The sequence below is a fragment of the Botryllus schlosseri genome, chromosome 7 (genome assembly GCF_051294905.1).
Source record: "Botryllus schlosseri isolate E-star chromosome 7, Bs_hap1, whole genome shotgun sequence".
NCBI classification, from domain to species: Eukaryota; Metazoa; Chordata; class Ascidiacea; order Stolidobranchia; family Styelidae; genus Botryllus; species Botryllus schlosseri.
Window position 1 is genome coordinate 2,355,454 of NC_137242.1, and position 13,994 is coordinate 2,369,447.

At 40.2% G+C, this 13,994-nt stretch overlaps 1 protein-coding gene across 1 annotated transcript in view; it reads left to right on the plus strand.

The window, feature by feature from the left end:
• LOC145442254 (autophagy-related protein 9A-like) overlaps window positions 1-13,994 on the plus strand; it is a 67,064-nt gene that overhangs the window by 18,816 nt on the left and 34,254 nt on the right. The gene's annotated exons all lie outside the window — the stretch shown is intronic.

Sequence of the window (13,994 nt, forward strand, 5' to 3'; positions counted from 1 at the left end):
GCCTCCAGGGTATACTCGTCTACATTGAGTGTGATTATTTGAACTTGTGTTGTTGTTACGGCATTAGTGTCAGGCAGATATGATCATTAGTAACAACTTCTAGCGTACTTATCAACGCCGGGCTTAACAGCTTTTCTCTTGAGTTTTGTCCGAGAAAGATTGCGTTTGAAGCCGCAGAATTTACGCCTTTATTTCACCGTAGGCAAAGCTTTTTGACAAGTGTCATCTTACAACAAGATAGGCAGAATCTGATTGCTGTTAACTGGGTTTACAAGGCTAAAGAAAGTCTCCTTTCAGAGAAGCACAATTCGTTTTGTCCATCTCCTTTACGGTCAGAAATGTGATTCCCTGCGTTTGACACTGTGAACTTTTCGAGGTGGTGTCGGCGAGATATTGTTCTATCACAATGGGTCACACAATTGTTGTCTGCAGTCTGTTTGGTCTGGTAGGTGAACTCGTCAGGTTACAAACGGAGTTACATCAATAAATGTCTATATTTGTAAATCATGAATAGTGCATTGACGACAGACGTAACAGGTGCGCGCTAATTTTGTTTGCTAATCGGCGCCGCCGTAGTGGGACAATGTTTGACAGCTAGCGTGCAACGTCACCAGTACTGCAACAGCGTGGGTGTAATATGGGAGGAAATAGATCAGCCCGATTGAAGCATTCAACTGAATACCGTGCATTCTTCGCCACCAGAGGTCCACGGACTCAGTTCGAGGGAGCCAACATCTCTATGGTGGCCAGTAAACAGCCACCTGTCTGGCACTATAGTAAAACTGTTATATGAAAGTAAGAAATTATTAGTATAATACGAAAATGCAGTCCTGAAAAAATTACACTCATGGGACCAGTAAAACAGCCCCTTGTCTGGCACTAGTAAAGACTGTCATCTTAATGTAACTCAATGATTAGTAACGAAATGCAGTCTTCAAAGATGTACTGTGAGTGGCTTATGAGGTAGCTTCATGCTTCTTGCCGTCAAAACAATGTACCGTGTGTTGCGCGTTGCTTTATTGAGAAATACATATCTGCTGCAATTAATGGAAAGCTTGAAATAGCAAACACTCACCGTGGCGAGCAACGATGTATAAATAAAATGCTCAAAATATATGGCGCATAGCTTAAGGCGGATTTCCAAAACTGCAGAGAATTTATTGGAATAGCTTTACACTCATTGCAATACTTGGACATGAAATATACTAGAAAGGCTGTATAGACACCTGTACGCTTTAATACCAATATTCACAGTCTAGCATTCGCATATCACAGTTCTCCGACTCCTGTTACTATTATGTGACGCCACGAAGACTAGTGATATTCTTATTCCTCTAACGCCCGATGCCGATATTTCTAGTGTGATATCGACTCGACATTCTCGACGGACCGATCACCAGCTAAACCCATGAGCGATGTTCGGCTGCGCACGTTATATTGGTCTCACCTTTCATAACCAAATACTATGCTTCGAAGATGACATGCGTCTACTAAGGATGGTGTCTGCTATTCTGTCGGTAGATTTATGATATTCAAATGTAAAAGTCAACGACATACCCTCGCTCATCTCTTTACAGGCACTGGAGTACAGTGCACGGTGCGAGGATTCTAAACTCGCGTGCTGCAATGGGCAATCGAAGCAAATACGCTCTTCAATACATCGCTGATGCCAGCATGATGTTGCTTCTGGGTACTATAACAATTCGGCGATGACGGCATGTATTTATTCGCACAACAATACAATCTTGGAGTCATTCTTTCAACACACCTTCCACGCCTTTACGGCCTACGTATAATACTATTAAAAAGGCAACACGTTGCAGCCCATAGAGGCAAGTGTGATCGTATACATCAGGCTGGATGATGGGGAATGGATTCGGATGACTTCTGGAAGAGCTCATCACCTGCAAAGCTTTAGCAATAAATGCATACATACTTCACGTGCAGTCAAAGCGTATACCCGCCCGTCCATTGTCATTCACCTGCAGAACGAGACATGTCTGTCACAGTAACTAAGTCGCACAACTACATGACATCGGTTTTATTAAGCGCTATTATGCTGATATGTAAAATGCCTGTAAATAAATAACTAAACATTGCAAGCTGGTGTGGTTTTACGCTGGAGCTACACAGTTATTGCGACACATCTGTACAGACCATAGCTGCACGTCAAGTTCTGTGCGTGTTTCGTTCCCAACATTTTGCAAAAGTATTTCCATTTCAGGATTGGACAACTGGAGAAAATTTTCAGCTATTCTAAATTATTTTAAAATTAGAATTATAGCCACACAGTGTTTTTCCAAATTAGATAACAGGTAGAAATACTGAATTCGCGAAAACTTGGAAATCGAATCGAGTTCGGTTCGAATCATATCAGAGTCCATTTTCATAAGCAAGCGAATGACAAAAGTCTGTATATCAAGCTTGGCGCGTTGCATAATTTTCATGAAAGTCAAAAACTAGATTAAAATTAAAATTAGAGCATAGGAACATTTCACAAATTAGATCTAATAGATCTAATTGGTAATTGCTAATTAGTAGGGATGGTGTGAACGTGTGGTTCACGTTCGCGTTCCGTGTGTGAACCTCAGAACTATACAGGCTCACGTTCACAAACGAAACTTGGTAGGTTCTGCACCGTGAACCTTTTTTTCACGTCATTATAACATCTTTGGTCAAAATTCTTTGCATTTCAACCAGGGAATGGTATGGTATGGTATGGTATGGTATGGAAGTATGGTATGGTATGGATCGATATTTTGGTATGGAATATGGAACAATGCAAGTATGGTATGGAATGGAAGATTTTAATCTATGGTATGGAACGACATTTCCATACTTCCATACTTAGGTGTTTTATACATTTTATCGTGATCTGTGCAAACTTCATGAAGCGTACGTTGATCGCTGTTCACGGAATACGATCGCTTTTGTTATGTGTGAACGTGAACTATTGAATGCTGTGTAGGAACAAATACACGCTTGTGCAACGGTGTTAGGAGCACTTGGAATGACATGATTTTGTGATGTAATAATGACAACAGTAATGTTGATCCGATACATGTATTCTATTGAGTCTAGACACGACGTCTCCGAGCAAAGTCTATCGTGTGACGCAATAATTGGTAATGTGGGCTACTCCAACTACCTAGGGTTACCATATTTTTGAAATCTAAGAAGAGGACACTTTTTCACAAATTTGAGACTTGCAAAACCGGAGAAGAATTCTCAAAAATCGGTGAATTTTTCCCACTTTGTGATCGGTTGACTAAAAAATAAATAAAAAAGTCAACTTTCACGCTCAGAGCCCAAAATACCGTAGGTCAACTTTTCGCCCAGCCGGAGCATCACTTCTGTGCTTATTTACGGCATATCACTCGCATTTTGCTCTAAATATGACCTAAATTTTCAAAAAAGAGGACAAAATCTCAAAAAAGAGGACAAAAGGGCGTCCTCCGAGGACACTTTCAAAAAAGTCAAAAAAGAGGACAAATCCTCTTAAAAGAGGACGTATGGTAACCCTACAACTACCTCATTCCTTGAGTGACGACAACTTACAAGCAATCATGATGCAACGTACTAATTGCTCAATGTAATTGATAATTACATTTCTTCTGAAATGTTGTCCGCACATTTATACTATTTACATAGCGAGATATCTTATTGGTCACATTTCAAACGATCTCACATTAGGATTATAGATCAGGGAGTGGGGTAGATATAGTTCGAAATTCTCGCCACGCTAACCTCAACCAAATACTGTACTAATAATCACGCAGATCGCTGCAGTATTGATCGCCTGTAGCTGGGATATTTTATGGGTGTGCCTATATATTATAAATTATTTTGCGAGTATTTACTTCAAACTTGCGTGTGCCTCATGCCAATGTACCGGAAATGCGATGATATTCTTATGGAGCAGGGGCGGGCAACTTCTCCAGTCAATGGGCCGGATATAGGAAAATTAAGTAATTGGCTGGCCGGATTGCTGAATGGATACATTATTCGCGCATATATACAAGGAATAAATCGTATGTAATGAATGTATTTTATCGACAGCAATATGTCACTTCAGAGCCATTTCTCGCCGATAACGACAATACAATGTGAATTTGAGGACAGCATTGTCATACAGGCGCCGCCATGTCTGCTTCTCTGATCAACTAAATCACGGTGCAATCCTTAATTAAGATTTCAAAGCGTTTGATAAGCCCGGTACCCAAAATTAACCATGATTTCAACTCATTAGGATTGAGTACATCGTAAATGCCGATAATGCAAGTCTTCTCGCTTCGACGAAGTTACGCGTAAGCTCCACTCTCGCACGCTGCGCAGTGCGCACACCTATATAATAACATACAGTAACTAAAATTTGACGTTTAGGCAAGTAGTGGGGAATATTTGGAGACTGAGGCCGCGGGTCACATTATCATGTAAGACGGGAAACTGTCCGCGAGCCCGACAAAATCTCGTCGCGGCCGCATCTGGCCCGCGGGCCGTATGTTACCAGTCCCTTTTATGGACTGTCCTAGATAACAATCTGCTGACTATCTCATTTTGCTCGCGGAAGCTGCAGTGTACACGGCACCTCACCACCGTGAACTAAACCTCACCAAAACAGACTCTGTATAACTATCACCAGGAATTAGATTCGCATCATGGCTAGTTTAAGCAAAAATGACATCCGAAATATCAATAATATAGGTGCTAGAAAAGGTACTATACTTATGATATTGAAGTATTTGAAAGTATGGAATATGTATCAAGTATGGTATGGAGAGAGTAAGGCAAGTATGGAGTATGGAAAATTGTCGTTCCATACCATACCATACCATACCATGCCATGATTTCAACTATAGGATAACTCTATGCATGACGCTGGCAACATAAAAAAAAAATCAACGCTAAACGCGAGCATGCACCTTGCCAATCTTTAAAAAATTGACTTGCTTTGTTGCAGAAGTTTTCTCGAAATATTCAGCTTTTTGTTCGTGAATATTTAGTAACTCTCTGCTGTGATCTTGACCCGCAATCACACATCAAGAACGAAATACACTACGTGTAGGTAGTCAGCAAATAATGCTTATTCGACCAATCAATGCAATTTATATATAGAATACATCGTTGTCTAACGTAAAAAATCTAGCAGGTTACGGGATCAATCTTGATTTGATATGTTTATTGTATCATAAAAACCAAATCCGTGCGATTGGGGTGTTGGCTACTGTTTAACTTGTTTATGGGGTAATAGCGGTAGCGATATAGATACCCGTTTACACTCTGCTCAATATCAATGTGGCAATAATCAGACTCGGAATACATTGTCCGGTCTCGCCTGGACCGTAAAGGCGTAAGCTTATATTCCCTTGCAAGTCCTCGTCGAAATTGTTGGCAAAGCGACGGAAGATGTTGGTTTTATCGGATTATTATAGCATTTGATTGCTCCAGTTGATACATTTGGTGATGTTTAAAAAGTCAGCATGTACTTCAGCATTGTGGCATAATGTGGCCTGAGTCGTCGCGAGGTATCTTGTATGTCACTTCACTGAAATGTAGGGTTGGAATAAGCAATATGACGTGACGTGACGTCATAGGTTCACGTTCACACAGAACGTTTCTAAAAGGTTCGCGTTCACACGAACCTGAACCTTTCAGGTGTTCACACCATCCCTCATGGTATGCATATGCGCAGATCGTGTGTATGTGTATCATGAGTCGGTGTATATGCCGCAAAAACATCAAGGACAAAAATAAACTACGTCCTTTCCTTTTCCTTTTCCCTGCTAATTATACGACAAGAATTATCTGATCTCCATCAATAGAAATATCTTCTCGAATCTTTGCTTTAAACTTGGTTTGCCGAAATATATGTCTGGATCTTACTAGGGGGTGTTGAGCATGTCTTGGCAGATTAATTTATTGACGCTATGATATAGCACGAATCTGACTTAAGACATGATAGTCGAGCCTTATTCCGCCTTGCTGTACGATGTACGCTGATGAACAAATGACATGAATCGCCCTGTTTAGTTTCCAGTGTACGTGCAGTGCAGTCGTACACTGTACGGCAGATTCGAAGTTGAAAATCTCGTGCGAAGTCACCTGTCAGTTTGACGCAAATCCATTTCGTAACATAAAGCCATAGTCTAACAACATAGTTCAACAACATCCGCTCACAGACCATGATGATTACATTCATGCATATTTGAGATACCTCACGCATACGCTGTGATCGCTTCCGTGATAACGTATTAGAACATGATCGCTAATAATATCCAATTAAATCTTATAGAGATCAGTGGTTCCCGACATTTTTTTCTGTCACTGGCCCCTAAATACGCATAAATGACCCCAGGCAATAATTTCTCACGGAGTACGCAAAAACTTGCAACTACTAGCGAACGGCAATCGAGGGTTCTGAATTATGGCCGAAATAGGAATAAAGATTTGCAGTGCCTACAATCTCATAGCTTAACTGAAATCATTGATGTTGTTGATTGTGGTATTCATGGTATTTCCCTGGTCATTTACACCAGGCCGATATTCGTTATTTTTGATTCCGTAACTGCCGACTTGTATAGCTCGGCCCAATTCTAGGCTTTTTATAAGACACCGCTTACGCGGATGATATGGCGAGGAGGAGCCTAGATAAACCTCTCCAATACTTAGAGGAAATCTGGAGTCGGATTAGAACCCACAACCTATTGGTGTTGTTGCTGTGGATTTTACCACTACGCTATCTCGCTAACTTAAATCATTGGTGGCCAGGAATACACCCTAAACCAGTGGTTCTCCCATGGGGGTCCGCGAAGGATTTTCAGGTGGTCCGCGAAACCTTGAAATCTGCAAAATTGCCAATAGCTTATACTGATACAAATATGTTGCTGTTTAGAGACATTTTGTTGGGGTTTGTAAAGACAAAACAAAAAAGTTGGGGTAGTAAAGGATCAGGGTGCCTTCAGAATGTTTGTAAATTTCCTTATTCTCCTGTAATATACATAGCCGAATAACTTCAAGATGAGCTGCTAGATCAGTGGTTCTCAACCTTGGGGCGTGAAAGCATCGAAGGGGGGCGCGAAGAAGCGGTCAACTGAAAAATATTTTCGCGCTCCGCGCGATTTACCTCCAGTTCACGCGTGTTTCTCTATATACAGACCGAATTTCATATTTTTAATTCTCTCATCAACACTCATAACCTTCCATGCCATCAAACAATCTGTTGGGGTTGCTAGCATCCCGGTTGGATTTTGTGATATGACGATAAGGGGGGCGCGAAACTTTTCACTATCAAAAAGGAGGGCGTGTCTAAAAAAAGGTTGAGAACCACTGTGCTAGATAGAAATGGCTAGACTGGACGGTATATGTTCATTAAAAAATCTGTTTCTCAATTTCGGTGACGCATATGTTGCGATCATACCCAAAGGTGTCGTCGGAAGCGTTACGCGTTACTATTACATTCGTCAGGAAATTAATTTTCGACATTCGCGCAAACCGAATCGAAGGCGACAACAGAATTCGCTTCGAAATTATAAAAGTCTATCCAATTTTTACATAAATAGTAGCCTATGATGTTATTTTCAAGAAAAGACATTTTGTCGCTGCAGATCACTACCCTATACAACTCATGTTTGCTCAAGACAGATGACGGTTGGGCGATATTTGAAGTGAAACTTTGGGGGTCCACGGGGGTCCGTGACGGTCCGTAAAGGGTCCGCAAAGACAAAAAGGTTGAGAAACACTGCGGTCTAATTTAAATCTGTTCTAATTTCTGGTTTTCTTGAAATGCTACAGTATAGAATTGTACAGTGCGAAACGAGCCAAGCTTTATGTACAGTACATACATCTGCCATTCTCTTCTCTACGAGTATGAACCCTAATTTGATTTAATTTCCAAGTTTTCGCGAATTCAGTCGTTCTAATTTTAATCTAATTTGGAAAAAAAGATGTGTAATTCATTTGGAAAAGCTGTGTAGCTATAACTCTATTTTGGGAAAGGTGAGAATATTCTAGTTGACCGGCTCTGCCCACGAGACCGCGGTAAAGATGCTTTTAAGACAGTTGCGTAATTGTACTTCGCATTGTTGTACATTCCGTAAGTATCGAACTAGAAATAATAATAAAAATATATCTCGAGAGTCATTAAAATTCCGCTTTTATGTATACACATGGCGTGACAGTTTTACAAATGAATAGAGGCTATACACACGAGAGGCCTTTCAGTCCAGCTGCGTTTAATAACCTGCTACAACACGCGCGCAACAATGGTGACATTGTTGCGAATTAATGTTTGCATGCCACGAGATTTGTTCTGCGTCAGTGTATTTGTATCGTCACGCATGAATTTGATGATATGGGCCATTGGTAATCGCGTGGTGCGTGCAGAATCCATTTGTAACGATGTTTTGATAGGGAATCAGGAACTGTTGTGTTGAATTGTCATTGGTTGGCCTTCGAAGCATCAGATTTGGTCAATTAGATAATTCAAGTTGTATAATTCTAATCTAATTTGTGAAATATTTCTTTGCTCTAATTTTAATTCTAATTTGTGGTTTATGTGAAAATGCCACAAAGAACTGTATGGTGCGAATCGAGCCAAGCTTGGTGTACAGATATTTGCCCTTTTCGTGCTTACAAGAATGAACTCTGTGATTTGATGAACTGAACTGGATTTTTGATGTATTCCTTTCTAATTCGGAATTAAATTTCCAAGTTTATGCGAATTCACTAGTTCTAATTGAAGTTTTGGAAAAGCAGAAAATTTTATAGTTGTCCCATTGTGATCCGATAATTGATTGTCACAAATTTAGTGTATTGTACTCATGTTACGACTATACGCACCCTACAAGCACCCACGACATCATTTAAGCGTGGGCCGTGAACCAATCGATTTCCTGTCCATAAAACTTTGCCTTCAAAAATTCCGCAATTCAACAAAAATTGCTTCGTGTCATATTTTATTGCTATCACTATTTTAAATCAATCACGCGTCAAAATTCGGATATGATCTCAATCGATTTACTAACAAACATTATCGTTAGCATCGCACCTACGTATATCAAGTACAAAATTATCTCCAACGCCCGAGGTTTTCAGTCTGTGGACCGAAAAGCTATTGATATCATCGTGATTGCTGTATACAATCACGTCACCTCAACAAAAATCCCACAAAATAATTGCCTTCCTGTGCTGTGTTGAAAAAATGGAATGGTTAATACAATATGACTCGAGATCGTGTGTATTTAATGTTCCTGTTTATTGTAATTCGAAGGATATTACAGGAAATATCATAGGAAATATTCGTTTCGACGTTTTCCGTTGGCTCTAAACACATATTGAAGTGCTACGGCCAATTTTCGATGTGTCTATTTTGATAGGAAAAATTAAATGCCGGAAAAGACTTTGAAACAATTGGCAATGAACGAATATAATAAAGTTAAAAACCCAGATATCAAATGATATGATATCTGCCCAAATCAGACTATCCGCGAAACTTCTGGTCGTATCATTAAGCTTATTCGGGTACATTTTCATTATTCTTGGCGACGTTCTAGTTTAGATTGTTTATTTCCATTTATTTTTCTATGTCATCTCGCTAAATTCTTGACGTCATTTTGAAGAGTGAACCATTTTGTGCCTTCACGATTTATTTCACCTTTTGCCGTTGCTTATATGGAAGCATATAGGACCAAGCTAAAAGGCTAATACAAGTGTATAGTGACTAATGTTATTCCATGGACAATAATTCTTCAGTTCTATTTAATTGTTCGTGATCTAACGAAAACGGAAGAAGAAAACGACGCGAAAATACATGGAGGCAAATACTGACACTAATAGTGATGCTGAGGACATACCTACCTCACATTTCAGAAACCACGTTCCCGGAGTGTCGATCGAATACCTCACACCAATTGTTAGCGACTGTGCAGCATGTCCGTATTTGTCTGTTTCGATTAAATTATTGCACGGATTGAGCCAATCATCATTATCAGTCGGCGTTTTTCATTGCGGAAGAGACGGTTCTGGATTCATGGTATACTATAAAAAGCATTTTTATAAATCCTGCGTGTCTACGTTCTTTCGTGCTCCATTTGTGCTTATTCTAATTTGTCTAGCATCATTTGGATTAGAATATTGTGATTGATTTATACCGCGATATAAGTAGGGTCTGCTTTCGTATCTGTATCAGTTTAAAAATAATCCTGTCATGTCAAAACACCACAAGTCAGCGATACCACCTTCACGGTGTGAATACACAACACATCTCTTTTCGCTGGGTAAGAGTGCAGGTTGCAGTCGGCGACCATCTTTAGAATATATTCCTAGACCCCCCTAGGCTATCCAATCAGCAAAAATAGGCCACACTATAACTCGGGTGCTCTGAAAATGAAATCAATATAACATTACCGGTCCGGTGTAAAATCTAATGACCATAGGTGCCGAATCTCCACGCATACAAAACAAAAACAACGTAACACTCGACAAAAGTTGGACAGTTTATTATATAATCAGTAAAATACTTGTAATGACTGGTCAGCGTCATCAGTAGCCAAGGGGCAGTGCTTAAGCTTGTGTGCGACATATAGCCTACTAAAGGAGGTCATCTGATCAAAGTAGTCAAGAAAGATACACAAGTGAAGGATAAGTAGTGACGTAGAATTCCACTCAGGTAAGAGTTGAAGTAGTATTATTTGAGGCAGCACTATCAAACCACTTCAAGTGGAAGTTTAATTTGTTGGCATTGAATAGCCTATTACTCAAGTAAGTATAGGGTAATCGTGATAACAATCATAAATACGCTGACATCGACTGTCAAAACATGGACATAAACGTATGAGGAGCGCCACATGGGTTAGTTCCATTGGAAGAAGTACAAATTTCCAACAACGTAAGAATTTGACCGGATCACATAACGCAAATGACAATTTTGCTATTATAGAACATACTGGTTCATATTCTTGCCATGGCGCCCATTACAGTAAAGTCATAGCATGGTGCCCTACCCCATATTATATGGCATGTAGTAAGACCATGAATCTTCTGGTGTCCTGCATGTCTTTCGTGTCCCCCAAGGGCGCCTAAATGTCCTCCTATTTGGCAATTCGGCCTCATTTACAGCGTTCACAGCTCTGAGTTTAATGGCCAGAGTCAAGTGAAAATCTGCATATATAACGCGAAATAGGCAATGTGAACGTTCGAGTTCGGGTGGGTCTTTCGGGAGTCGATTAAAGTGATGCGGGTTGACAATAAGCAGAGGTGGTCAGTAACGAAGTACTTCTACTTTTGCGCAGTACTCAAGCAGTTATCCTCTACTTCTGGTACTTACTCAAGTAGATATGATTTTCACTACTCCTACTTCGTAATATTTTGTGATCTACCTATACTTACTTTTCGCTATTTTCAGTTTGTCAAGTAGAAGTAGTTTAATCCTCCAATCAGGACGATAGCCTGAGGAATTTCGGGGCAGGGGAGTATCAACATCTAATTTTCATAAAAGTTGAGTAAAGCCCAGAATTTTCGTCGCGCTTCGCGCGCAATGGATGCGGAGTGACCAGTATGATTTCACGAAAGTATCGGTGAATATAATTTAGGCAGCGGGTTGGCGTGGCTCCGTTCACACCGCATTGTCGCCCTTCTCCCATATGTAATATTTCATCACAGAATATATGGCTCATCATAACGTTTGAAACTGATGTTTCGCAATGTAGCATTTACTTGAATACTTATCATATCGTAATCTAGCAGTCCATGGCGTGTCCTAATCTGGAAAAGTGGACTCTGACTTTTTTTTAGTTTTAGAGCTGTTTTAGCATACCACCTTTGAAACCTTCTGGACTAAAGAATACATTTCCGCTTTTAGAAGTAGTATTAATATTTCGCTTTCAATTCCCAGTATCATGTACTTTTAGTTCTAATTAATATCAGTTTTTTTTGTCTGGATACATGTTGATAAAAGCAAGTGTAGCAATGCCTTTAATTTCCGGAAAAAAAGCTACACAATATGGCAATTTTACGATCCATGATATTTTTTTATTAACGTTAACTAATCGCGTCAGGTGTTTACACCGTATCCTATACAACTTCTCCGTATTGCTCTTTGACTAAACTGCAGGCCTTACAATATGTGGGGAGAGCGCGATACCATGATATTTTCTAAAACGTGCTGTTCGAGTATACAGAGGACTAGTATCGGATTTCCATATCAATACTATCATTTTCATCCCATGATGCGGGCGAATGCTTATTCTGTCGAAAATTGGATACCTCCTGGTATGCATCAATATGAATCAAGCTTGGTACCTTTCGCATAGCTCAATTTGCACCCTTTGACAATCCATGCGAACGAATTACGATCGTTTTCACAACTACTTTCTTACTTGAGTAGATTTGAAGTCAGTCAATTCTACTTCTACTTCAAGTAGTTTTAGGTTGCTTATGGAAAAAGTACTTCTACTCGTACTCGAGTAGATATTTTTCGTCGCTACTGCTACTTCTACTTGAGTAGCTTTCTTGTAGGGATGGTGTGAACCTCTGAAAGGTTGAGGCTCGTGTGAACGCGATCCTTTTCGAAAGGTTTTGTGTGAACGCGAACGTGAACCTTATGAAGTCACGTGACGTCATATTGCGAATTCCAACCCTACATTTCAGTGAAGTGTTATATATTAATGTGCACTTGTACACTCTACCTATAGCGGCGACTCGGGTCACATAATTCCACAATGCTGAAGTACATATACTGACTTTTTAAACGTCGCCAAATGTATCAACAGGAGCAACCAAATGATATAATAATCCCATAAAATCAATATCTTCCGTCGCTTTGCCAACAATTTCGACGAGGACTTGCAGCGGCATATAAGCCTTAACGGTCTAGGCCAGACCGGACAATGTATTGGGCGTCTAAGTGTTGGCACGTTGATCTTGAGCAGAGTGTAAAATGGGCTTTACCCCATTAACAAGTTATACAGCAGTAGCCAACACCCCAATCACGCGGATTTGGTTTTTATGATACAATAAACATATGAAATCGATATGAACCCAGTACGCTTGCTAGATTTTTGACATTAGACAACGATATCAATTTCATTGATTGATAAGCATCATTCACTGATATAGCGTGTTTCGCTCTTGATGTTGTGCGATTTCGTCACTAAATATTCACAAACAGAAAGCTGGATATTTCGAGCAAACGTTTGCAACAAAGCATGTAAAATGTTTGAGATTGTCAAGGTGCATGCTCGTTTTGTGTTGATAGAGTGGCCTGCAGTTGAAATGCAATGAATTTCAACCAAAGGTGTTATAATGGCGTGAAAAATTGTAATAAATGAAAAAGGTTCACAGTGCAGAACCTACCAAGGTTCGTTTGTGAACGTGAACCTCTAAATTTCTCGAGGTTCACACACAGAACGCGAACGTGGACCTCACGTTCATACCATCCCTACTTTCTTGACTACTTTGACCACCTCTGAGTCAATAAGCGCCTACCGCTCGGGCTCGATCCCGCGTCGGTTATTCTGGGCTCCTCTTCCCCGCGTCGCTGTTCTTACGGCGACAAAAAAGCCCAGAAAAGGACCCGGTGAAAGAGCGCATAAAGAAAGGAACTGCGACATAGGCCGAGGTGGATGCAGGACTTTGGAGCCGGAGCCGGAGCCGGAGCAAGGAGCCGGAGCCCCGGAGCCGAGCATTTTCATCGGAGCTGGAGCTGGAGCAGGAGCTCTACAAAAAATTCAAAAGGAGACGGATGAGAAGATGAATTTCCGTTTTGGAATGTACAATTTTTAGGCTTGACAAACTGCTTTTTTGACAAACAAATATTCGCATCATGCCATGTTAATATTGATAGAATGATTGAGAATGACATGAGGGTTCTTCATAGTCAATTAGCCATTTATGCGCAGTATAAAATAATTAGAAAAAACTACCATTTTCTTCCCTCCAAGTGAAATATTTGAGGGTAAATACAGTAATTTTGGGCTTTTTTAGGGGTAATCTTCCGA